The sequence below is a fragment of the Anguilla rostrata genome, chromosome 5 (assembly GCF_018555375.3).
Source record: "Anguilla rostrata isolate EN2019 chromosome 5, ASM1855537v3, whole genome shotgun sequence".
Lineage (NCBI taxonomy): Eukaryota > Metazoa > Chordata > Actinopteri > Anguilliformes > Anguillidae > Anguilla > Anguilla rostrata.
The window spans coordinates 57,680,833-57,696,108 of record NC_057937.1 but is presented as its reverse complement, the minus strand read 5'-3'; the positions used below and the strand labels follow the sequence as shown (position 1 = coordinate 57,696,108).

Below are 15,276 nucleotides of genomic sequence, written 5' to 3'. Positions count from 1 at the left end.
TTCACACGTACCCCCCAGGCATGATTCAGACATACCCCCCAGGCATGGTTCACACGCCTTTCACTGTTTTTGATTTCTCTGTTTCTTCATTTTGGCCTCATCTTTTGGGAAGTCTTTTTTTTTTTTTTGTTCTTTTTGTATCGCGCAACTGAATGACTGAGTGCTTTTGGGAGACGTGTGCTATAATTAAAAGAGGCCTTTTTGAATCGCAGAAGGGGATTCACGGAAATACCACATAATTTTACATTAATGTCCCTGTCTAAAAAAATGGCCGTCGCACTTGAGAAAACACCAGTTAGACAAATGCTCGCTGACATATTGTGTTGTTACCTGGGAGTCGGTTTAAATAAAGATAATTCATTCAAGCATATTATTATAAAAAAATTTACATAATGGAAATATGCAGTTGTTTACCTAAAAAAATGTGCTCAACTCAGCATAACAGACTATTAGAGAGAGAGGGAGAGAGAGAGAGAGAGAGAGAGAGATAAAAAGATAAGAGCAAAGGTTGAAAAAACAAAGAAGAAGACAAAACGAACAGCATACATTTAAAGAGTAAAAGGTTAATACTTAGAGAAATACTGCATAACCACACAAAACTGATTTTGTGGTTCTTCCAGAGTAGTAACTTACACCTTTATATGTTATTACTGTAATAAAAATGGACAAACAGGAAAAAGAGTGTGAATGAAAAAGGGAAGAATGTGAAAGGGAAAGACAGGGAGGTGTGTACAGGCAGAAAGAATGGGGTGGAGAGGAGATAAGGGAGAAAGAACGAAAGGAGTGGAATTTAAGGAGAAGTCTCTCTCTCTCTCTCTCTCTCTCTCTGACTCACTCTCGCTCTCTTTCTCTCTCCCCTCTCTCTCTCTCTCTCTCTCTCTCAGAGCAGAGAAACAGCAGGAAAGCTGTCTCTGCACAATGCTGATCTGACTCACAACTTTCTGAGCAAACAGCATAAAGAAGATGAATCCTCGGTGACAGCGCTGAACTGTCTTAGGAGGCTGATTATCACGTTTAGTTTTTCATATCATGTTCGGAGTTATGTATACGTAATTTCAGCTCGCGCCATTTTACAAATATGTTTCCACGTAATCGTTCCCGCTGACGAATACTTTTAAAGAGACTCCCTGCTGAGAAAAAATTTAAAAGTACAAAAATTGCACTTGTCAAGCACAAACCCACACTGGAATAGCACTGTTTTTTTATTTTTTAATTAACGCTACTTTGATAATTTAGTCACTGCTGTCACAATATTGTATCGCTTTGCTTTTTTAATTATCCGGAATTAAGGAAGACCGATTCAGACAATCGCTTTCATTTCGTGCATTTGAAGAGAAAAACACGCCAACTTCCAATAGGGGAGAAAGATGTGCATAAATCAGGCCGTACGCTACATTTTGAAATGGGATTTATGGCTCTCTCAAATGCCATTTCCGTAGCGCTATTACTCACTATTTCACAGCGCCAACAAAAACAAGACCTTACGAGGACATGTGGAGTCGCACTGAAAGAGCAGGTTTTTATTGAAAGAGCATGATTTTATTGAAAGAGCAGGATTTTATTGAAATCTGATTACCGCAGTGCAACCCATCGAACTCTTTAGTGCATTATGACAGATATGCAGAGACTTTAAAAACACCAATAAGTTGTTTTTAATAAGTTTATAAGGAGTTTATAAGAGTTTATGAGTAGTTTATAAGAGCCAACATTTACATGCTATGATAAAGAGAATGAAAATGTGAATGATCATTTCTAAGGATTGAAAGATATAAGATACAAGCTACGTGCTTTTAAGTTCTCGTGATTACAGTACATATGCTAAGACTGCCTTATGGATTGTAATGAAAATACCCCGAGGATATGACAGTCTGAAAACCATTCCCGGCAAATCTTTCTGTCTGCTCCTGTTAATTCAGGGTCGATGTCTCTCTTTCTAGGATTAATTATTTCATACCTCACATGCTTTCCCAATGAAATACTTTTGTCTAAAGTGTGACAAGAAAGAACACAGTTCTAAACAATTATTAAAAGAGTATCGAATCTTTACAAAAAGTTAAAAGGTTCACTCTGATCCTTCGTTCACCTCCTACAGATGAAGAACGACACTCTGGAGGAGAGGCGGACAGTGAGGAGGAGGACAAAAATAAGAAAGGTGATATATTCACCCTTTTATTTTCCATCTGGACCCACCGCGTTGCATTCAAGCAGTTAGCAGGCGTGTTCATCCGGAGCGGCTTGGCTAACAAAAGTGTTTCACGTTGACCTTCAGGCGAGTCACCACAGCTTCACATCCAGGGCTGGCAACTGATATTCAGACCTGCAATGTAAAGCATTATGTACCATGGGACATGTAGGAGGCTAATTGAGAATGTAGTGCTTTAAATTTAAAGCGGGTTTGAGGGTGTAGTAGTGTCAGATTTAGCGTAGATGTGGTTTGTCACAGCAATCCATAAAAAGCTGTTAAAAACCCCCACCCCAAAAAAGTTTGAGTGTTTGGTTTTTCCGTTCGGAGAGGGGCCCATTCTTCATGTTTTGTGGAGGAGAATGAAGGATCATGGGTACTCAATCAGCAGCTCCTGTCACCAGCAGACATGATTCTTTAACAGTCTGGTTTTCCCATTAGCTCTCCCTGTTCATGACAAACATGGTTCTCTCTCTCTTTCTCTCTCTCTCTCCCTCTCTCTCGCACTCACACACACACACACACCCATACACACACTCACTTATGAATCAAAGAAGATTATGATAAATGTTCAACAAATGTACAACGAATCACAGGCACACACTGAAAGAAACTGGTTATGTTTTGAAGAGTTTGAAACTGTATGCAGTGTTTTTGGTGCAAAGTATCTTCAATGTGCTGCGTCCGTACCACTGGCAGACACAGTGAGAAAGGTTTTTATGAGAAATTAGTTATTTTCAAGCACTTAACCTAGCAAATTTTGCTGCATGGAAATCCATCAGGGGGTTACAGACAGTGTCCTCCATAAAATTCTTTTACAGTTTACATATATCAACTCCGGAGCTGAACTTGAAGCTTCGAGCTCTGGTGTAAGGCACTGGTAACAGGGCAGGACACACATAAACCCTGGAGAAAGATGAAATCCAGATGTCAGGATGAAGTGCCATTTGTAGCCATAAACCCTAAAGTACCCTCTTGTGAAATACTTTTTTTTTTTTGGGAACCCCCCCAACCCCCCCCCCCCCATAGGGCCTGAAGGACTGTTAAAGGTGGAGATGCTGTCTCTGTGGAGAAACTAGAGGAAAGAACCAGAGAGCATCAACTTCCTTTAAACGGGACATTAATTATTAGGATGTCCCCGAAAGCAAAAGGCCGGAGAAATTGAAATAATTAACCTGCGTGAGCTGGGAAGGCAACAGCCGTTCAATGAAATTCTGCCCTCCAGTGTGAGAGAGTGAAGTTTTTTGGCTGAATTGAATGCACAGCTCGTCGAATTTATCAAAGGGTTTATCGAATGACTATCGCACGTACGGCTCGGGGAGGTTCTGGTTGTCCTTAAGTGATGACATCATAAGGACGCTGCCCCCTCGTTATAAAGAGGAGAGCCAGGCGTCGGTGCGATCGTGCCATTCTGTTTGTCTGCGGTGAATAACGACTGGTCCCCTGATGCTTCTAGTGGTCCCAGGAGGGAGGGAATGACTCCGAACCAAAGAGGACGTGTCAAAACACGTCCCTGAGAATGACACTCTACCCACACACAAAACAACAAAACAAAACAAAAACAACATTTACACACAAATTAAATGTCACATAGCGCTTTAAAAAAAAGTCCTGTTCCGTTAGCGTCGGTAGCGTTCAGCTCCCTCACACGCGCACACACACACACACACACACAGGTACGTGCGGTACATCCAGGCTAGCTCAAGCACGTAGCGCGTATGTTCAGCGCAACACTGTGGTAAGTGTTAGCACGAGATTGCAGTGTTCCTGTCTGTTTATCACACCGCTGCGGTCCCGGTGGAGCTAACTCCACTGTCACAGGTGTTCCCACTCCTGCTGTGGGCTTGTTTTGTTTTTGAATCCTCGCGTCCTCTTATTCGGCTCAGAAGAGAAATGAGGCCTGTGCCTTCTCTCTCGTCGACACATGATAGTTTCAGTCCTGAACAAATGGTTGTTGGAATGAGGGGCTGGGGGGATGGGGTGCACCTTGGCAAAGCATGAAGAGCATTCAGTTAAAAAAAAAGATAGATAAATCTTTTCTTTAGATAAACAGTTTTTACTACCCCCCCCCCCCCCCCTTCAAAAAATCTGCCCCCCTCCACAAGATATGTGCTGTGTACATACATGCTGGACAATATCAGGATTTACAGGCCTCCACCAAGGAGCATGTCTGCTCTTCCCTGCTCCCTCTCTCTGTCTGTCCTTCTCCTCTTTGTCTCTTTCTCTCTCTTTCCTACATTAATGATGATCTACTGTGGCTGCAGACTGGTTTATAACAGCTTTAGGTCTGTTTTACAAGATCAGCAAGATTTTACAGACCTGTTAAAGACACACACACAGGACTCAAGGTTGGAAGCATCTACGTAGTTTGGCTTTTGCAGTGGAAGGCCAGAATTGCGTTTGGGGTGATCACTGAAATGTCATTATTATTATTATTACTATTATTATATTGTTGCACAACCTCAAATTGTAATTCAGTGACCAGGAATTATAAAGGTTTTGGGTTTTACAGCAGGGTTGAGAACTGTTCTGTTTGGATGAAATTCACCAAAGACCCGTGCAGAGAGAAGCTGCCTGTCTTGTGTTTTTACCCAGAAGTCCAGTAAGAAGCCGAGCTCCACCTGTGCTCAGGTAACCCGCCGGGCCTCCAGCTCTCCCGGGCCACAGTCAGAGTGAGCAGCATCTTCTTATCTGTCAAATGTGGAAGGTAAAGAGCAACTTGGTTTTTTTTCCGTGTGAACCCTTTTGCTTCAGCAGGCATGGTATATAGTGTTAAGGGCACAATAAACCAGGATGAATGAATTAGGATGGAATCATGCTGGTGTAGTGACAGTGAAGGACACAGTACAGCTGCAACATTCCAGTGTCAGTGTAATATCAACAGCACGCCCTGAAGGGGAGAAATGACCATCGAGAGTCAAATGTCTCCCCCCCCAAAAAAAAACCCACACCACCCCCATTCGCTTTCTCACCTACAATGAGATAGAAGAAGGCCATCAGCCGTGACTGTTTGAATGAGAAACAGTGAGGAGCAGCAGTGAGCACATTACCTGGGTAGATTTTTGAAAAGAGAGGTTAAGTTCTCTCCCTCCCTTAATTGTCCGTAAATCGAACGACGTTGTTGTACCTTTAAAAAGAAAACTTTCCCCGCTTTCAAGGTGGACGAGGTCAGGCGATGCTGGAACCCAAGCAGGAGACCAAAAGATAAATGATGCCCCCCTCCCCTCTGGTTTTTTTTGCCCTCTGTGCCCGCCCCATCCTCTGACTGATTACAAGATGTTTCACCCCCACCCCCCTCCCCTCACACCCCCCTACACCCTCCTAACCCCCAAAATGCATCAACAAATCTCCTAAAGCAGGGTGCGATTAGGCGAAGCACAAACTGGCCATTATCCCTCTGCATAAAGAGGCCATTTAGGGGAGAGCTTGGGGGGGGGGGTGAGGGGACTGGCGGTGAGGCAGAGGGGCCTGAGCATGTCTGAAAAATGACCCCCATCTGGAGCCACCGACGCTGCCAACCACCCTGGGGACAATCACTGGATTTCATAACCAAAAAAAAAAAAACAGAGGGAAAGAGAAGTGATGCAAGAAAAAGAGGAGTTTCACTTTTCCCTGCTTAACTCCTGCCACACATGGTCGCGTACTGCTTGGTGGCTGAAAAGCAGAATTTCTGTGAATTTTTGCCGTACTGTCCAGAGGGGAGCATAATTTTATGTTTTTTGTGAGATGTGTCCATGTGTGGCTCATAAAACTGTCTTTGGAAATCAACCACCCTTCCCCTCATGTAACCAGCTTGGCATTAATGAGAGCATTTTACTGTCATTACATAGCATGTTTTGAAACGGCTTTGATGATTAGTTCTAGTTTGTTTCCTGTCCTTATGCTTCACAACTGTGTCATTTTTATTCCGTGTTCCCGGCTGCAAAAGATAATGTCGAATAGACCAGAAGAAATAATCATTTCAGTTTGGCCTTTGAAATACTAGCTGAGGTTTTCCTATCATCCTTGATGAGTGATATTAATTTGTTTAATTTCCTTCTGCTTTTCTGCCTCGGTTTTTGCGGGTCCGTTAAAATGGCTGTCGTTTCAGTGAAACGTGCAAAATGGCCGCCACGCATGAAGCACCGTGTTTATTTTGATTCTGAGCAGAAACTGCCTCTTTCTGCCAACAACCCCTGATGGTTATCATTCAGTCGTGAAAAGACAACACGGAGGACGCCTGTCAATAGCATTCTACTGAAACAATGCCCCAAAAACGGCAGAAATGGCAGATTCATTGAACATAGTGACGGACACAACGTAAATGACCATCCAGATATAAAATATCTAAGATATATATTTCCCAAGAGGAACAATAAAGATGACACAGTAAAAGGAAACTCAAACAAGAGGAGTTCAAGGACATCAACTGAACACTCGGGAACAGATTCTTTGATCTTTTCAAAGTGGAATAACAAATCTCCTGCAATGTTCTTTGTGACTTACGACTTATGAAATATGAAAGCACATCCAAGAAGCCGGACAATATTTACATGTTAGGAACACTTACCCTAACTTTTCAGGAACATTCTTTTGAGGATCAAAAGCTGGGAAGTGGGCGTTACTGGACTTATAGAGGCTGCAAATTAGGTACAAAAAGCCTGAGAGGAAGGAGTTATTCTCTGTGATTAACCCTCTCTGTGAGCGTTTCTGCCATTTAATTCACAGGAGCACAGATCCATCATAGGAAAGCCAGCGCCATGCCTCTCTCCTGGACCCTTCTTTACCCAGAATAAGTTAATGCTGAGGCAATGATGACACTGTCCGTAATAAAAAAGATAATGGCTCTGTAATATGTTCTGTTGCAACACTGACCGCTCTGTTGTGCTGATGTGCACACACGCACACACACACACACATACAAACAATGCTCATGCACACACGTGTACGCACACACACACACACAATGCTCACACACATGCATGCACGCAAGCATTTGCATATGCGTACACACATGCACTGACTTACAAATATACTCTCTGAAGCGTGTTGGATAAAATAACCAAGCCCATATTTAAACTCTCTCACTGTTTCAGTCATTCAGTCTGCGGAGAAACTGACACCATTTTCTCTCTCTCTCTCTCTCTCTCTCTCTCTCTCTCTCTCTCTCTCTCTCTTTCACCTTAAATGAGTTGACTCGAGTGCAGTGACTCATTTCCCCCCCCCTCAAAGGAACACCAAGGGGAGAGGAACAGACCAAAACCTGGCTGCGCATTCACCCCGAGCCCGTGGCCAATGGGGGGCCGGGGAGTCAGAAATCCAACCAATGACGCGGGGCCGTCCCCCTAGCTGACATCCCCAGAACGGCATCCTTTTCCATCAGCTTTCGGGCCACGCCAACCCCCCCAACCCCCCCTCCCCCCCCCTTTAGGCGGGGCGCACGCACACGCTGCACCCGAGAGCAAAAAAAAAAAAATCCATCGTATCGACCGCGTCCGTGTTGCTGCAATTATTCTTTTGAAACGGCCATCGAGAAAAAAAACAAAAACAAATGACATCTGCACTGCCTCCGCGTCTGATTGCAGCGGGTTAGCCGGAGCTGGGCTGGTTCTCTCCGTGTGCCACGCTCGCTGTGCCGGGGTAGCGGGGGGGGGGGGGAGGAATCAATTGCGGGGGGTGGAGGTAGGCGGGAAAAGAGACACTTAGGAGTAACAAAACTTAAATCAGACGCTGCGGAGGCACGAGTTACGCTAGCAGGAAGCGGGGATTTCTGCCAGGTGAATAAGTGACTGGGTGACCTTCAGACATAAGGAAAAAAAAAAAACCACAAATGGCGCATCGCATGAGAGAACCAACTGACTACGGCGCTCTGTGCTGGCACTGCCACGGATGTGATTATGGGCCACCCAGATGGCCAGCTCCATATTCTGAAATGTGACAGTTCCGTCTCCCTTCTGTTGACGCTGACACGTTCTAATCTGACGGACTTCCAGAAAATCTGTTCGGATCGGCGACCAAGTCCGGTGCGGTTTCAATGGATTTTCAGAAGCCCTGTTACTAACAGGAAACTCTTGTTGTTAAGATAACTGGAGGATGGAGGGAATGCTAGGAGTTGTAGTTACATTACATTACATTACAGTCTTATTAGTCTCTAATAAAATCCGTTACTATGGCTGTTGGTTCCAGATTCTGGAACTCTTTGAAATGAACCTCCTCTAATTGGTCTTTTGTCTTTATGTAGTGTTGTAGATTTGAACGATTAATTGGCTCTAAGGGCCTCCTGTAAATTATAATAAATTAAATATGAAATTAGTATTAGTTACAATATTGAGTGGCAAGCATGTGTGTCTATGACAGTGTCGTTGTTCAAGAAGATTCCCAGATCTCTGTGAATTGAGCAGCTTGACTTTAAAATGCAGTTAGAATCCTATCAATTATTCATGGTTGCAGGCCGTTTTGAATGCGGGTTTTCTCTTCCTGATGAAACATTTGTTTGATTACTTTAAAATAGAAAAACAGCATCTTGAATTCAGTAGCACATCATACTCATAATACCGAATGTAATAAATATTAAAGAAGAAGAACAAACCCATATAATCCATCTTTGAATGGAAACAGTGACAAGCAGTAAGCGCATTACTCACTGATCTATTATCCATTGTTGTGAAAGTAGACTTGTAACATAATCATCTGGTTTCACTGAGCAATGAAGATTAAATCTACAGAGAACATTTATCTTTATGTATCCAAATGAAGCTAATTTAATGTTATTTTATATAACACTCAACAAAAATAATTTTCACAGAGTTTAATTTTATTTAGGTGACATGTTTTCTTTCCCAGAGTACTTTATGTTTAAAGGTCTGACAACTGGCATAAGTACGCAACGACTGTGCAATAACACATTTATAAACGTGCTGAGGTAACCTAAGCATTATGACATTATAAGCATTTCAAACCTGAAATGAGAAGGATATTAAATCACATTACAGGCATTTAGCTGACATTCTTAACCATAGCCTAAACATTTTTTCAGTTGATTGGCTGTGACATCACAATGACAAGTACAATAACAGTAAGAGGATTAAACTATGGAGTCTGTGTTGCTTCTTTAACCTGACTGCCATTTGCCCAGAGGTGAATACCAGACATAGCTTGTTTGATATGAGCTTAACTGCACGAGTCACAGTGGCCTTCCTCTTGTAGCAGGAGACCCCAACTTTGGAGCATTAAGTCAGTCAATAGTCTTGTTAACACGAACATGCAGGGCTAACCCCTGAAACCTCCCATTATGAAGCATTGATTTTTTTTCTCAGCTTGGTCACAGAGCTGGTTCCATTCATTCTCGACTGACAGCGGTATTCATACGGTCCGATATCCCGCACTTTGTCTTCTGTCATTCCTACCTCATGGCCATGACCTGGGGACTACATATCCCAGCATGCCCCATGGACTGGCCTGTGCCTGGCCGTAGACTTCTTAGAGACTTTGGAATGAGTGGCCTGCTGAACTCTAAGGCCTGTGGCCCCATGTTACACATGGCAGATGGCAAAGTAAGCACAGCACTGCATGCAGCACCTAATTGTGCTTGAAATCTCTGGTTATCTTTTACACTCTATCTCCCTCCCCTCTCACTCTCTTTATCCCTCCCTCCCTTTCATGAATACAAACCATGAAACGTGATGGATATTACATTACATCACAGGCAGAGAAAGACCAAACTCTCTCTGGAACAGCTTGAAATTAGTGGTTATTTTTTTACGTCGTACTTCTCTCTCCGTCCCTTTCTCGCTATCATGAACCCAAACCTGAAATGAGAAGGATATTAAATCACATTACATGCATTTAGCTGACATTCTTAACCATAGCCACTTGCAGAGCTCCTGCATTTCCACTCAGTATCCATTTATGCAGCTGGACGTATGCTGCAGTGATTCACATTAAGTCTCTTGCTCAATGGTACAGCAGCAGTGCCCTAGCACGTTACATGCCCATCTCACTCTTACACAGTCACTAAAAGGTTGCGCTGCATTGGCCGGGAATCGAACCCGGGCCTCCCGCGTGGCAGGCGAGAATTCTACCACTGAACCACCAATGCTTACACATGCTGTATTGGCTGCGCTAGTGTCTGAGTACAGTGAACTGAGGACTGCATGGAAGCAGTTTCAATACATTAATGAATCATGGTTAACAACGAAAGTAAATAGGATTCAGAAATTATATAAGTCTCCCTCACCCTGACACGTGTGTTTGGTCCAGGTGAAGGTGTGCTGTGAGCTTGAGAGAGAGAGAGAGAGAGAGAGAGGGAGGGAGAGAGAGAGAGAGTTTTACGACATCTCTCTCTCTCTCTCTCTCTCTCTTTATCTCTCCCGCCCTCTCTCTCTCTCTCACGTTCCCCACGCCACCCCTGCCATCGCCTGTGAGGCTGATGGACGCAGTCATTAGAGTCAGTGCAACACACACACTGACCCGCTGCACCATTACTCTCTCCCTGTTTTCCTATTTAGAGCGAAGCCAAAAATGCAAGCGGGAAAAAAAAAAAATGGCCTGGAAAAAGATCAAACTGTCGCTGGAGCAGCCACTCGCAGGCCTTGATTTAGTGTCGGACTCCCAGGGGCTGCTCACCAAACCAAAGCATTTACATTACAGGCATTTAGCAGACGGTCTTATCCAGAGCGACTTACACAACTTTTTACATAGCATTTTACATTGTATCCATTTATACAGCTGGATATATACTGAAGCAATGCAGGTTAAGTACCTTGCTCAAGGGTACAACGGCAGTGTCCTTACCCGGGAATCGAACCTGCGACCTTTCGGTTACAAGCCCAGTTCCTTACCCACTGTGCCACACTCCGTCCATTTAAAATCCTATAGATAATCCGCCATTACACCGGCGCCTCTCTGTCCCCCCCGCTCCCAATGTGAGTGTCTGTCCGGGGTTTATCTGGGCGTGTCAGCGTATCTGAAAGGTTGAGGATATCAGTGTGTGTGTGGGGGATTCTGTGTGTGTGTGTGTGTGTGCATGCGCATGTGTGTGTGTGTGCATGTGTGTGTGGTATCACATGCTATCCTTAATTAAAACAGAGGCTTACCTGTGCTCCTATTGAGCTGGGTTCACTGTGTCCTGTTCCACAGTCTCAGGAGATCTGAGAGATGAACTCGCGTGCCTGTGATCTCCACGTGCTTCTTCTCCTTTGCTCTGATTTAACGGGAAAATCTAAAGTTTAGCGGGCGCTTCCCCTTTTTCTAATGGTTTTTAAATGCTCTGCGGCTGAAAGTACCCATGAAACAGGGCCTTCCCAGATGCTGTTCCTGCACTTAGGCCCTGATTCCATGTATCTGCAAAGTGTTCAGCGATATGTCCTTTATATAGTCTTCAAAAGCTGCACTGTGGAACGTAGTGCCAGATCAGCAGAGAAGTTATGTTTGAAGGGAATAGACTGTTTATACTGTACCTAAAAAAAAAAAAACAAATATACTAATGTAAATGCAGATTGCAGCTACGATGAAGATTATGTTAGGCTGCATGCTTCATTCTCATTCAGGGACATTTTGGAAATATTTCACAACTTTTCTTTTTATTACATTACATTACATTACATTATAGGCATTTAGCAGACGCTCTTATCCAGAGCGACATACAACAAGTTTTTTGGATGGATGATGTCTGAGCCCCACCGTAGTGTACCGACAAATTGCTCTTTCAAATTCCTCTGAGTGAACTGCTTGTTCATCCCGTGAACGTGCTGCCAAACAATCTCCCCAGCCCCACCCCAACCCCCACCCCCACCCCCCTCACCCCCCCCCCCCCCAACGCTCAGTGTATGCACAAACCTGTTGAAATCATTTAAGTGCGGAGGTGTTTCAGACTGACATCGGTCTTCTTCCAAACCCTTTGAGCGGAGGGAGTTCCTCTGGGAAATCTCACAGTCCTTTTTTAAAGGGAAATGAATCAGGAGAAATGTCGAGTTCGCATCCGTTAAATCACACAATCTGTTTTAAAAAAAATAAATGAAGAAATGGAATAAAAATCATCGAGCGATATAACAGACATGTCAGCACCCAGTGGTTATTTCATTTTGCAAAAAAAACCTGAGGATTTATGGATAAAAACTTGTATGAGATCAAGGCTGGCAATGGCAATTGAGTCCAAGGTATTTTTTGAGCAATTCATTTAAGATTTGGATTTTTTTTTGAGGGGGGAGAATTTCCTTGGAAAGAGCATTGAATGAGCAAACATTAATTATGCGCTCCCTTAATTTTCCATTGTGCATGTAATTAATCCTCTTAATTTTAAAGTGTGAATAAATATGATTTCATATTTTGATATAGGGTGTGTATAAAGGAGATGGCAATGGATTTTTATTTATTTATTTATTTCTTTATTTATTTATTTAAGTGTAATGTTAATTGAGATTCATGTATATGATTTATGGTCTGTTTTTGAATTTGCATTGTCTGGAAATGCCACATTGCGTTTGTTCCAAAATCCACAACGTATCATTCAATATATTTTCCCCGTAAATAAAAACGATGCCATTTCCACTCTCTCATGAACACACTGAAGAATCCTGATGTTTTATGCTTATTGACATGACAGCAGATTTCCCACCAGGTTGCGCAGGTGGATTTCATTTTAAAGCAAATAAATTTCAAAATAAGCTTTCAAGTCGTCCTCAGTTGAGATAAACTACAGTGAAGGGCCCAGCATGGTGCCCGCGGACCTGTCCATCATGCTCTTCCCGCATTACTCTGCTTATGAATTATATCAGTTAGACACTGATCCGAACCACCTCATCTACCGACGGAACCTTTGATCTCTCCCATAATGCTCTGCCCCCCCCCCCCCAGTCAGACAGAAATAGACTGCGGAGTGTATAATGACACACTCACACATCACAGAATGAAAACCAAGCAAAAACACAGTTTGAAAGAAGGAAAACAGGAATATGCTGCTTCACCGTGTGATTACAGAGAATCTGAAAATAATAGTTTATACAGTGGCAATTACAACCTTTCTGTCCATTCCACAATTTTATCAATTATTTTTTTAAAAGTTTGAAACAACCTTAATTAAAAGAAAATGTGTGGGCACTGTTTGTGTGGTTGTGTGTGTGTATATGTGTGTGTGAGCATGCATGTGGGTGTTTGTCTATGTGTATTTTGGTGTATGTGTGTGTGTGTGTGTGTGCTTGCATGCGTGCGTGTGTGTGCATGTGTGTGTGCGTGCATGTGTGTGTGTGTGCTGATGTGCATGCGGCATGCTGTGTCCGTGTGTGTGTGTGTGTGTGGCCACAGGTGTGTGACAATAGTGTGCTGCCTGATGCAGCATGTTGTCCGTGGTTTGTTGTGTGGAGCAGGTGTCTGATTCGTCTGTCCGTGTGTGGCATGTGTCCGTTTGTCGCATGGATGGGTGTGGGAATAAAAGGCTGAAGGGAAGCAGGCCTCTGTCCTCCTCTGGCTGGCCGCTCTCAGTTTCCCTCCACCAGCCATTTTTTCAGTCTCCCACTCCACTTTTTTAAAAATGTCCAATTAATGAAATTATCAGGGGGCTTATTCAGCTGTGCCCCCGGGGCTCGGCCAATCAGCCGTCAGCTCTGAGAATCGCTCGAGGGGGCCGGCAGCCCGCTAATTACGCGCGGGACGATCCAGGCCCGTCATTGGACGGATCGGCGGGCTTCAGCGGCCCCGGCGCCGTAACCTTGGCGATCAGTCACCGCGCGGCGGTGGTAACCCGCGGGCTAGGGCTCGCCCGCAGGGGCTACTGTTGTGGGTTCCTTGCAGGTGCCAGGGGAATGGCACACTGACGACGTGTTGCCGTGGCAACAGCTGGGTTGTTTCGCCGAGCACCAGTCAAAACAAAAGAAAACATTCAGTTGGATATAAATTACTATGGAAAAAAAACAACCTTTTGAATCCGTTTTTTTTTTTAAAGCAGACAGAAAAAAATGTTTGTCTGAAACCTCCACAGCCTTTTACATATCCATGGACAAGGGACATACTATCAGTAAGTGAATCAGACATGTTGACTCAATCAGAATCGGTCATTGATTCAGTTAGAATCGGTCATTGATTCTTTTAGAATCGGTTATTGATTCAGTTATAATCGGTCATTGATTCAGTTAGAATCGGACATTGATTCAGTTAGAATCTGTCATTGATTCAGTTAGAATCGGTCATTGATTCAGTTAGAATCGGACATTGATTCGGTTAGAATCTGTCACCGATTCAGTTAGAATCAGTCATTGATTCAGTTAGAATCTGTCATTGATTCAGTTAGAATCGGTCATTGATTCAGTTAGAACCTGTCATTGATTCAGTTAGAATCTGTCATTGATTCAGTTAGAATCGGTCATTGATTCAGTTAGAACCTGTCATCGATTCAGTTAGAATCAGTCATTGATTCAGTTAGAATCAATCATTGAAGTAATGGCAATAGGTGCCACTGAGCTTGATGTTTTCAGCTGGCGTGCCTTCAAAAGTCTCTGTGAATACCTCAGGCATCTATGTGTTGTACATTAGAAGACAGTTATTGGCAATGTTTACATCCCTTTTTACTCAGAACCTATTCTGGAACTCTAGTACACCGTAGCCCACGTTTTTAGCAAAACCGTATAATGCTGAAGAAAACTGAGATGATTGAGATCATCTTTCTTTGTCAGGCGTTGCATTGTATTGGTTCGTAATTGATGGTCCCACACATCATGGGAGCGGTAAGCGAGGTCGTTTGTTATTGCCGATAATTTCCAAAAAGAGAAAGAGGATGTGTTCTGGAGAGGATGAATCACAAGCCATCGGCGCTAGCCAGAGACATTTTGCTATTCCGAGACTGTTTTTCAAACCGCGAGCTTGTGTCACTCTCTTCTTTTGTGTGTGTGATTTTCTTTGACTGTGTGAACAATGCCAGCGCAGTCTCATTAATCTGGGCACGCTAAAAGAGTCTCCTCTGACTTTTTAGAAAGGCGGAGGGACGTTTGTGTTGCAACGGCTCTGTTCCGTGGCGTCAGGTCCATATCTCATAGGGGTTGCTGATAGAAATAGGATATGCCCTTAACACTGCGAAGTGCGTTAGGTAACCTAAATGCTTACCTCAGGTACACAGGGGACAAACC

General features: G+C 43.6%; 1 non-coding gene across 1 annotated transcript; it reads right to left on the bottom strand.

Annotated features, from left to right (window-relative positions):
- Positions 1–10,188: 10,188 nt before the first annotated feature.
- trnag-gcc (transfer RNA glycine (anticodon GCC)) lies at positions 10,189–10,259 on the bottom strand. The gene has a single exon. It is a non-coding gene; the product is annotated as a tRNA-Gly (tRNA).
- Between the last annotated feature and the right edge of the window lie 5,017 nt (positions 10,260–15,276).